Source organism: Pseudophryne corroboree, chromosome 3, assembly GCF_028390025.1.
Source record: "Pseudophryne corroboree isolate aPseCor3 chromosome 3, aPseCor3.hap2, whole genome shotgun sequence".
Taxonomy (NCBI): Eukaryota; Metazoa; Chordata; class Amphibia; order Anura; family Myobatrachidae; genus Pseudophryne; species Pseudophryne corroboree.
In genome coordinates, this window is record NC_086446.1 from 111,991,063 (window position 1) to 111,998,562 (window position 7,500).

The 7,500-nt window shown below is 41.5% G+C and overlaps 30 non-coding genes and 4 pseudogenes across 30 annotated transcripts in view; all 34 read left to right on the forward strand.

Annotated features, from left to right (window-relative positions):
- Positions 1 to 78, forward strand: part of LOC134886266 (5S ribosomal RNA) — a 119-nt gene extending 41 nt beyond the window's left edge. The window contains exon 1 of the ribosomal RNA XR_010170354.1: positions 1 to 78. This exon is cut by the window's left edge and continues 41 nt beyond it. This is a non-coding gene — a ribosomal RNA (5S ribosomal RNA).
- A 107-nt stretch (positions 79 to 185) lies between these two features.
- Positions 186 to 304, forward strand: LOC135061802 (5S ribosomal RNA). The gene has a single exon (XR_010248171.1). It is a non-coding gene; the product is annotated as a 5S ribosomal RNA (ribosomal RNA).
- A 107-nt stretch (positions 305 to 411) lies between these two features.
- On the forward strand, positions 412 to 530 carry LOC135061813 (5S ribosomal RNA). The gene has a single exon (XR_010248182.1). It is a non-coding gene; the product is annotated as a 5S ribosomal RNA (ribosomal RNA).
- Positions 531 to 637: 107 nt separating this feature from the next.
- LOC135061150 (5S ribosomal RNA) lies at positions 638 to 756 on the forward strand. Its single transcript, XR_010247541.1, has one exon. It is a non-coding gene; the product is annotated as a 5S ribosomal RNA (ribosomal RNA).
- A 107-nt stretch (positions 757 to 863) lies between these two features.
- LOC135064633 (5S ribosomal RNA) lies at positions 864 to 982 on the forward strand. The gene has a single exon (XR_010250938.1). It is a non-coding gene; the product is annotated as a 5S ribosomal RNA (ribosomal RNA).
- A 107-nt stretch (positions 983 to 1,089) lies between these two features.
- Positions 1,090 to 1,208, forward strand: LOC134886268 (5S ribosomal RNA). The gene has a single exon (XR_010170356.1). It is a non-coding gene; the product is annotated as a 5S ribosomal RNA (ribosomal RNA).
- Positions 1,209 to 1,315: 107 nt separating this feature from the next.
- On the forward strand, positions 1,316 to 1,434 carry LOC135064001 (5S ribosomal RNA). The gene has a single exon (XR_010250318.1). It is a non-coding gene; the product is annotated as a 5S ribosomal RNA (ribosomal RNA).
- A 107-nt stretch (positions 1,435 to 1,541) lies between these two features.
- Positions 1,542 to 1,660, forward strand: LOC135061825 (5S ribosomal RNA). Its single transcript, XR_010248194.1, has one exon. It is a non-coding gene; the product is annotated as a 5S ribosomal RNA (ribosomal RNA).
- Positions 1,661 to 1,767: 107 nt separating this feature from the next.
- On the forward strand, positions 1,768 to 1,886 carry LOC134889956 (5S ribosomal RNA; annotated as a pseudogene).
- Positions 1,887 to 1,993: 107 nt separating this feature from the next.
- Positions 1,994 to 2,112, forward strand: LOC135067786 (5S ribosomal RNA). The gene has a single exon (XR_010253996.1). It is a non-coding gene; the product is annotated as a 5S ribosomal RNA (ribosomal RNA).
- A 107-nt stretch (positions 2,113 to 2,219) lies between these two features.
- On the forward strand, positions 2,220 to 2,338 carry LOC135060951 (5S ribosomal RNA). Its single transcript, XR_010247346.1, has one exon. It is a non-coding gene; the product is annotated as a 5S ribosomal RNA (ribosomal RNA).
- Positions 2,339 to 2,445: 107 nt separating this feature from the next.
- LOC134886269 (5S ribosomal RNA) lies at positions 2,446 to 2,564 on the forward strand. The gene has a single exon (XR_010170357.1). It is a non-coding gene; the product is annotated as a 5S ribosomal RNA (ribosomal RNA).
- Positions 2,565 to 2,671: 107 nt separating this feature from the next.
- Positions 2,672 to 2,790, forward strand: LOC135066026 (5S ribosomal RNA). Its single transcript, XR_010252287.1, has one exon. It is a non-coding gene; the product is annotated as a 5S ribosomal RNA (ribosomal RNA).
- Positions 2,791 to 2,897: 107 nt separating this feature from the next.
- Positions 2,898 to 3,016, forward strand: LOC135067260 (5S ribosomal RNA). Its single transcript, XR_010253480.1, has one exon. It is a non-coding gene; the product is annotated as a 5S ribosomal RNA (ribosomal RNA).
- A 107-nt stretch (positions 3,017 to 3,123) lies between these two features.
- LOC134887331 (5S ribosomal RNA) lies at positions 3,124 to 3,243 on the forward strand (annotated as a pseudogene).
- A 107-nt stretch (positions 3,244 to 3,350) lies between these two features.
- Positions 3,351 to 3,469, forward strand: LOC135060952 (5S ribosomal RNA). Its single transcript, XR_010247347.1, has one exon. It is a non-coding gene; the product is annotated as a 5S ribosomal RNA (ribosomal RNA).
- Positions 3,470 to 3,576: 107 nt separating this feature from the next.
- LOC134902089 (5S ribosomal RNA) lies at positions 3,577 to 3,695 on the forward strand. Its single transcript, XR_010175564.1, has one exon. It is a non-coding gene; the product is annotated as a 5S ribosomal RNA (ribosomal RNA).
- Positions 3,696 to 3,802: 107 nt separating this feature from the next.
- On the forward strand, positions 3,803 to 3,921 carry LOC135061837 (5S ribosomal RNA). Its single transcript, XR_010248205.1, has one exon. It is a non-coding gene; the product is annotated as a 5S ribosomal RNA (ribosomal RNA).
- Positions 3,922 to 4,028: 107 nt separating this feature from the next.
- LOC135061848 (5S ribosomal RNA) lies at positions 4,029 to 4,147 on the forward strand. The gene has a single exon (XR_010248216.1). It is a non-coding gene; the product is annotated as a 5S ribosomal RNA (ribosomal RNA).
- A 107-nt stretch (positions 4,148 to 4,254) lies between these two features.
- On the forward strand, positions 4,255 to 4,373 carry LOC134886270 (5S ribosomal RNA). Its single transcript, XR_010170358.1, has one exon. It is a non-coding gene; the product is annotated as a 5S ribosomal RNA (ribosomal RNA).
- A 107-nt stretch (positions 4,374 to 4,480) lies between these two features.
- LOC135069002 (5S ribosomal RNA) lies at positions 4,481 to 4,599 on the forward strand. Its single transcript, XR_010255193.1, has one exon. It is a non-coding gene; the product is annotated as a 5S ribosomal RNA (ribosomal RNA).
- A 107-nt stretch (positions 4,600 to 4,706) lies between these two features.
- On the forward strand, positions 4,707 to 4,825 carry LOC135058958 (5S ribosomal RNA). Its single transcript, XR_010245379.1, has one exon. It is a non-coding gene; the product is annotated as a 5S ribosomal RNA (ribosomal RNA).
- Positions 4,826 to 4,932: 107 nt separating this feature from the next.
- On the forward strand, positions 4,933 to 5,051 carry LOC134889958 (5S ribosomal RNA; annotated as a pseudogene).
- Positions 5,052 to 5,158: 107 nt separating this feature from the next.
- LOC135060953 (5S ribosomal RNA) lies at positions 5,159 to 5,277 on the forward strand. The gene has a single exon (XR_010247348.1). It is a non-coding gene; the product is annotated as a 5S ribosomal RNA (ribosomal RNA).
- A 107-nt stretch (positions 5,278 to 5,384) lies between these two features.
- Positions 5,385 to 5,503, forward strand: LOC135060954 (5S ribosomal RNA). The gene has a single exon (XR_010247349.1). It is a non-coding gene; the product is annotated as a 5S ribosomal RNA (ribosomal RNA).
- Positions 5,504 to 5,610: 107 nt separating this feature from the next.
- On the forward strand, positions 5,611 to 5,729 carry LOC134902090 (5S ribosomal RNA). The gene has a single exon (XR_010175565.1). It is a non-coding gene; the product is annotated as a 5S ribosomal RNA (ribosomal RNA).
- Positions 5,730 to 5,836: 107 nt separating this feature from the next.
- Positions 5,837 to 5,955, forward strand: LOC135061859 (5S ribosomal RNA). Its single transcript, XR_010248227.1, has one exon. It is a non-coding gene; the product is annotated as a 5S ribosomal RNA (ribosomal RNA).
- A 107-nt stretch (positions 5,956 to 6,062) lies between these two features.
- Positions 6,063 to 6,181, forward strand: LOC135061871 (5S ribosomal RNA). The gene has a single exon (XR_010248238.1). It is a non-coding gene; the product is annotated as a 5S ribosomal RNA (ribosomal RNA).
- Positions 6,182 to 6,288: 107 nt separating this feature from the next.
- LOC134886271 (5S ribosomal RNA) lies at positions 6,289 to 6,407 on the forward strand. The gene has a single exon (XR_010170359.1). It is a non-coding gene; the product is annotated as a 5S ribosomal RNA (ribosomal RNA).
- A 107-nt stretch (positions 6,408 to 6,514) lies between these two features.
- Positions 6,515 to 6,633, forward strand: LOC135069003 (5S ribosomal RNA). Its single transcript, XR_010255194.1, has one exon. It is a non-coding gene; the product is annotated as a 5S ribosomal RNA (ribosomal RNA).
- A 107-nt stretch (positions 6,634 to 6,740) lies between these two features.
- LOC135058959 (5S ribosomal RNA) lies at positions 6,741 to 6,859 on the forward strand. Its single transcript, XR_010245380.1, has one exon. It is a non-coding gene; the product is annotated as a 5S ribosomal RNA (ribosomal RNA).
- A 107-nt stretch (positions 6,860 to 6,966) lies between these two features.
- On the forward strand, positions 6,967 to 7,085 carry LOC134889959 (5S ribosomal RNA; annotated as a pseudogene).
- Positions 7,086 to 7,192: 107 nt separating this feature from the next.
- On the forward strand, positions 7,193 to 7,311 carry LOC135058960 (5S ribosomal RNA). Its single transcript, XR_010245381.1, has one exon. It is a non-coding gene; the product is annotated as a 5S ribosomal RNA (ribosomal RNA).
- A 107-nt stretch (positions 7,312 to 7,418) lies between these two features.
- Positions 7,419 to 7,500, forward strand: part of LOC135060955 (5S ribosomal RNA) — a 119-nt gene continuing 37 nt past the window's right edge. Inside the window, exon 1 of the ribosomal RNA XR_010247350.1 lies at positions 7,419 to 7,500. This exon is cut by the window's right edge and continues 37 nt beyond it. This is a non-coding gene — a ribosomal RNA (5S ribosomal RNA).

Consider the following 7,500-nt stretch of genomic DNA (forward strand, 5'->3'; position numbering starts at 1 on the left):
ATCTTGGAAGCTAAGCAGTGTTGGGCCTGGTCAGTACTTGTATGGGAGACCACCTGGGAATACAAGGTGCTGTAGATATTTTTATACTGCCAACACCGTTCTGTTGATGCATTCCATTTTCAAACGTATTCCTTTATGAACCAGTAGTTAGAAGTAGAAAAGTTCTAACAGAAACCATAAAGCTCATCTACAGCCACACCACACTGGATACGCCCAATCTCATCTGATCTTGGAAGCTAAGCAGTGTTGGGCCTGGTTAGTACTTGGATGGGAGACCACCTGGGAATACAAGGTGCTGTAGATAATTTTATACTGCCAACACCGTTCTGTTGATGCATTCCATTTTCAAACGTATTCATTTATGAACCAGTAGTTAAAAGTAGAAAAGTTCTAACAGAAACCATAAAGCTCATCTACAGCCACACCACACTGGATACGCCCAATCTCATCTGATCTTGGAAGCTAAGCAGTGTTGGGCCTGGTTAGTACTTGGATGGGAGACCACCTGGGAATACAAGGTGCTGTAGATAATTTTATACTGCCAACACCGTTCTGTTGATGCATTCCATTTTCAAACGTATTCATTTATGAACCAGTAGTTAGAAGTAGAAAAGTTCTAACAGAAACCACAAAGTTCATCTACAGCCACACCACACTGGATACGCCCAATTTCATCTGATCTTGGAAGCTAAGCAGTGTTGGGCCTGGTTAGTACTTGGATGGGAGACCACCTGGGAATACAAGGTGCTGTAGATATTTTTATACTGCCAACACCGTTCTGTTGATGCATTCCATTTTCAAATGTATTCATTTATGAACCAGTAGTTAGAAGTAGAAAAGTTCTAACAGAAACCACAAAGCTCATCTACAGCCACACCACACTGGATACGCCCAATCTCATCTGATCTTGGAAGCTAAGCAGTGTTAGGCCTGGTTAGTACTTGGATGGGAGACCACCTGGGAATACAAGGTGCTGTAGATATTTTTATACTGCCAACAGCGTCCTGTTGATGCATTCAATTTTCAAATGTATTCATTTATGAACCAGTAGTTAGAAATAGAAAAGTTCAAACAGAAACCACAAAGCTCATCTACAGCCACACCACACTGGATACGCCCAATCTTATCTGATCTTGGAAGCTAAGCAGTGTTGGGCCTGGTCAGTACTTGTATGGGAGACCACCTGGGAATACAAGGTGCTGTAGATATTTTTATACTGCCAACACCGTTCTGTTGATGCATTCCATTTTCAAACGTATTCATTTATGAACCAGTAGTTAGAAGTAGAAAAGTTCTAACAGAAACCACAAAGTTCATCTACAGCCACACCACAGTGGATACGCCCAATCTCATCTGATCTTGGAAGCTAAGCAGTGTTGGGCCTGGTTAGTACTTGGATGGGAGACCACCTGGGAATACAAGGTGCTGTAGATATTTTTATACTGCCAACACCGTTCTGTTGATGCATTCCATTTTCAAATGTATTCATTTATGAACCAGTAGTTAGAAGTAGAAAAGTTCTAACAGAAACCACAAAGCTCATCTACAGCCACACCACACTGGATACGCCCAATCTCATCTGATCTTGGAAGCTAAGCAGTGTTGGGCCTGGTTAGTACTTGGATGGGAGACCACCTGGGAATACAAGGTGCTGTAGATAATTTTATACTGCCAACACCGTTCTGTTGATGCATTCAATTTTCAAATGTATTCATTTATGAACCAGTAGTTAGAAGTAGAAAAGTTCAAACAGAAACCACAAAGCTTATCTACAGCCACATCACACTGGATACGCCAAATCTCATCTGATCTTGGAAGCTAAGCAGTGTTGGGCCTGGTCAGTACTTGGGTGGGAGACCACCTGTGAATACAAGGTGCTGTAGATTAATTTATACTGCCAACACCGTTCTGTTGATGCATTCCATTTTCAAACGTATTCATTTATGAACCAGTAGTTAGAAGTAGAAAAGTTCTAACAGAAACCACAAAGTTCATCTACAGCCACACAACACTGGATACGCCCAATCTCATCTGATCTTGGAAGCTAAGCAGTGTTGGGCCTGGTTAGTACTTGGATGGGAGACCACCTGGGAATACAAGGTGCTGTAGATATTTTTATACTGCCAACACCGTTCTGTTGATGCATTCCATTTTCAAACGTATTAATTTACGAACCAGTAGTTAGAAGTAGAAAAGTTCTAACAGAAACCACAAAGATCATCTACAGCCACACCACACTGGATACGCCCAATCTCATCTGATCTTGGAAGCTAAGCAGTGTTGGGCCTGGTTAGTACTTGTATGGGAGACCACCTGGGAATACAAGGTGCTGTAGATATTTTTATACTGCCAACAGCGTCCTGTGGATGCATTCAATTTTCAAATGTATTCATTTATGAACCAGTAGTTAGAAATAGAAAAGTTCAAACAGAAACCACAAAGCTCATCTACAGCCACACCACACTGGATACGCCCAATCTTATCTGATCTTGGAAGCTAAGCAGTGTTGGGCCTGGTCAGTACTTGTATGGGAGACCACCTGGGAATACAAGGTGCTGTAGATATTTTTATACTGCCAACACCGTTCTGTTGATGCATTCCATTTTCAAACGTATTCATTTATGAACCAGTAGTTAGAAGTAGAAAAGTTCTAACAGAAACCATAAAGCTCATCTACAGCCACACCAGACTGGATACGCCCAATCTCATCTGATCTTGGAAGCTAAGCAGTGTTGGGCCTGGTTAGTACTTGGATGGGAGACCACCTGGGAATACAAGGTGCTGTAGATAATTTTATACTGCCAACACCGTTCTGTTGATGCATTCCATTTTCAAACGTATTCATTTATGAACCAGTAGTTACAAGTAGAAAAGTTCTAACAGAAACCACAAAGCTCATCTACAGCCACACCACACTGGATACGCCCAATCTCATCTGATTTTGGAAGCTAAGCAGTGTTGGGCCTGGTTAGTACTTGGATGGGAAACCACCTGGGAATACAAGGTGCTGTAGATATTTTTATACTGCCAACACCGTTCTGTTGATGCATTCCATTTTCAAACGTATTCATTTATGAACCAGTAGTTAGAAGTAGAAAAGTTCTAACAGAAACCATAAAGCTCATCTACAGCCACACCACACTGGAGAACGCCCAATCTCATCTGATCTTGGAAGCTAAGCAGTTTTGGGCCTGGTTAGTACTTGGATGGGAGACCACCTGGGAATACAAGGTGCTGTAGATAATTTTATACTGCCAACACCGTTCTGTTGATGCATTCCATTTTCAAACGTATTCATTTATGAACCAGTAGTTAGAAGTAGAAAAGTTCTAACAGAAACCACAAAGATTATCTACAGCCACACCACACTGGATACGCCCAATCTCATCTGATCTTGGAAGCTAAGCAGTGTTGGGCCTGGTTAGTACTTGTATGGGAGACCACCTGGGAATACAAGGTGCTGTAGATATTTTTATACTGCCAACACCGTTCTGTTGATGCATTCCATATTCAAACGTATTCATTTATGAACCAGTAGTTAGAAGTAGAAAAGTTCTAACAGAAACCACAAAGTTCATCTACAGCCACACCACACTGGATACGCCCAATCTCATCTGATCTTGGAAGCTAAGCAGTGTTGGGCCTGGTTAGTACTTTGATGGGAGACCACCTGAGAATACAAGGTGCTGTAGATAATTTTATACTGCCAACACCGTTCTGTTGATGCATTCCATTTTCAAACGTATTAATTTATGAACCAGTAGTTAGAAGTAGAAAAGTTCTAACAGAAACCACAAAGCTCATCTACAGCCACACCACACTGGATACGCCCAATCTCATCTGATCTTGGAAGCTAAGCAGTGTTGGGCCTGGTTAGTACTTGGATGGGAGACCACCTGGGAATACAAGGTGCTGTAGATATTTTTATACTGCCAACACCGTTCTGTTGATGCATTCCATTTTCAAACGTATTAATTTATGAACCAGTAGTTAGAAGTAGAAAAGTTCTAACAGAAACCACAAAGCTCATCTACAGCCACACCACACTGGATACGCCCAATCTCATCTGATCTTGGAAGCTAAGCAGTGTTGGGCCTGGTTAGTACTTGGATGGGAGACCACCTGGGAATACAAGGTGCTGTAGATATTTTTATACTGCCAACAGCGTCCTGTTGATGCATTCAATTTTCAAATGTATTCATTTATGAACCAGTAGTTAGAAATAGAAAAGTTCAAACAGAAACCACAAAGCTCATCTACAGCCACACCACACTGGATACGCCCAATCTTATCTGATCTTGGAAGCTAAGCAGTGTTGGGCCTGGTCAGTACTTGTATGGGAGACCACCTGGGAATACAAGGTGCTGTAGATATTTTTATACTGCCAACACCGTTCTGTTGATGCATTCCATTTTCAAACGTATTCATTTATGAACCAGTAGTTAGAAGTAGAAAAGTTCTAACAGAAACCACAAAGTTCATCTACAGCCACACCACAGTGGATACGCCCAATCTCATCTGATCTTGGAAGCTAAGCAGTGTTGGGCCTGGTTAGTACTTGGATGGGAGACCACCTGGGAATACAAGGTGTTGTAGATATTTTTATACTGCCAACACCGTTCTGTTGATGCATTCCATTTTCAAATGTATTCATTTATGAACCAGTAGTTAGAAGTAGAAAAGTTCTAACAGAAACTACAAAGCTCATCTACAGCCACACCACACTGGATATGCCCAATCTCATCTGATCTTGGAAGCTAAGCAGTGTTGGGCCTGGTTAGTACTTGGATGGGAGACCACCTGGGAATACAAGGTGCTGTAGATAATTTTATACTGCCAACACCGTTCTGTTGATGCATTCAATTTTCAAATGTATTCATTTATGAACCAGTAGTTAGAAGTAGAAAAGTTCAAACAGAAACCACAAAGCTTATCTACAGCCACATCACACTGGATACGCCAAATCTCATCTGATCTTGGAAGCTAAGCAGTGTTGGGCCTGGTCAGTACTTGGGTGGGAGACCACCTGTGAATACAAGGTGCTGTAGATTAATTTATACTGCCAACACCGTTCTGTTGATGCATTCCATTTTCAAACGTATTCATTTATGAACCAGTAGAAGGAAGTAGAAAAGTTCTAACAGAAACCACAAAGTTCATCTACAGCCACACCACACTGGATACGCCCAATCTCATCTGATCTTGGAAGCTAAGCAGTGTTGGGCCTGGTTAGTACTTGTATGGGAGACCACCTGGGAATACAAGGTGCTGTAGATATTTTTATACTGCCAACACCGTTCTGTTGATGCATTCCATATTCAAACGTATTCATTTATGAACCAGTAGTTAGAAGTAGAAAAGTTCTAACAGAAACCACAAAGATTATCTACAGCCACACCACACTGGATACGCCCAATCTCATCTGATCTTGGAAGCTAAGCAGTGTTGGGCCTGGTTAGTACTTGTATGGGAGACCACCTGGGAATACAAGGTGCTGTAGATATTTTTATACTGCCAACACCGTTCTGTTGATGCATTCCATATTCAAACGTATTCATTTATGAACCAGTAGTTAGAAGTAGAAAAGTTCTAACAGAAACCACAAAGTTCATCTACAGCCACACCACACTGGATACGCCCAATCTCATCTGATCTTGGAAGCTAAGCAGTGTTGGGCCTGGTTAGTACTTTGATGGGAGACCACCTGAGAATACAAGGTGCTGTAGATAATTTTATACTGCCAACACCGTTCTGTTGATGCATTCCATTTTCAAACGTATTAATTTATGAACCAGTAGTTAGAAGTAGAAAAGTTCTAACAGAAACCACAAAGCTCATCTACAGCCACACCACACTGGATACGCCCAATCTCATCTGATCTTGGAAGCTAAGCAGTGTTGGGCCTGGTTAGTACTTGGATGGGAGACCACCTGGGAATACAAGGTGCTGTAGATATTTTTATACTGCCAACACCGTTCTGTTGATGCATTCCATTTTCAAACGTATTAATTTATGAACCAGTAGTTAGAAGTAGAAAAGTTCTAACAGAAACCACAAAGCTCATCTACAGCCACACCACACTGGATACGCCCAATCTCATCTGATCTTGGAAGCTAAGCAGTGTTGGGCCTGGTTAGTACTTGGATGGGAGACCACCTGGGAATACAAGGTGCTGTAGATATTTTTATACTGCCAACAGCGTCCTGTTGATGCATTCAATTTTCAAATGTATTCATTTATGAACCAGTAGTTAGAAATAGAAAAGTTCAAACAGAAACCACAAAGCTCATCTACAGCCACACCACACTGGATACGCCCAATCTTATCTGATCTTGGAAGCTAAGCAGTGTTGGGCCTGGTCAGTACTTGTATGGGAGACCACCTGGGAATACAAGGTGCTGTAGATATTTTTATACTGCCAACACCGTTCTGTTGATGCATTCCATTTTCAAACGTATTCATTTATGAACCAGTAGTTAGAAGTAGAAAAGTTCTAACAGAAACCACAAAGTTCATCTACAGCCACACCACAGTGGATACGCCCAATCTCATCTGATCTTGGAAGCTAAGCAGTGTTGGGCCTGGTTAGTACTTGGATGGGAGACCACCTGGGAATACAAGGTGTTGTAGATATTTTTATACTGCCAACACCGTTCTGTTGATGCATTCCATTTTCAAATGTATTCATTTATGAACCAGTAGTTAGAAGTAGAAAAGTTCTAACAGAAACTACAAAGCTCATCTACAGCCACACCACACTGGATATGCCCAATCTCATCTGATCTTGGAAGCTAAGCAGTGTTGGGCCTGGTTAGTACTTGGATGGGAGACCACCTGGGAATACAAGGTGCTGTAGATAATTTTATACTGCCAACACCGTTCTGTTGATGCATTCAATTTTCAAATGTATTCATTTATGAACCAGTAGTTAGAAGTAGAAAAGTTCAAACAGAAACCACAAAGCTTATCTACAGCCACATCACACTGGATACGCCAAATCTCATCTGATCTTGGAAGCTAAGCAGTGTTGGGCCTGGTCAGTACTTGGGTGGGAGACCACCTGTGAATACAAGGTGCTGTAGATTAATTTATACTGCCAACACCGTTCTGTTGATGCATTCCATTTTCAAACGTATTCATTTATGAACCAGTAGAAGGAAGTAGAAAAGTTCTAACAGAAACCACAAAGTTCATCTACAGCCACACCACACTGGATATGCCCAATCTCATCTGATCTTGGAAGCTAAGCAGTGTTGGGCCTGGTTAGTACTTGGATGGGAGACCACCTGGGAATACAAGGTGCTGTAGATATTTTTATACTGCCAACACCGTTCTGTTGATGCATTCCATTTTCAAACGTATTAATTTATGAACCAGTAGTTAGAAGTAGAAAATTTCTTACAGAAACCACAAAGATTATCTACAGCCACACCACACTGGATACGCCCAATCTCATCTGATCTTGGAAGCTAAGCAGTGTTGGGCCTGGTTAGTACTTGT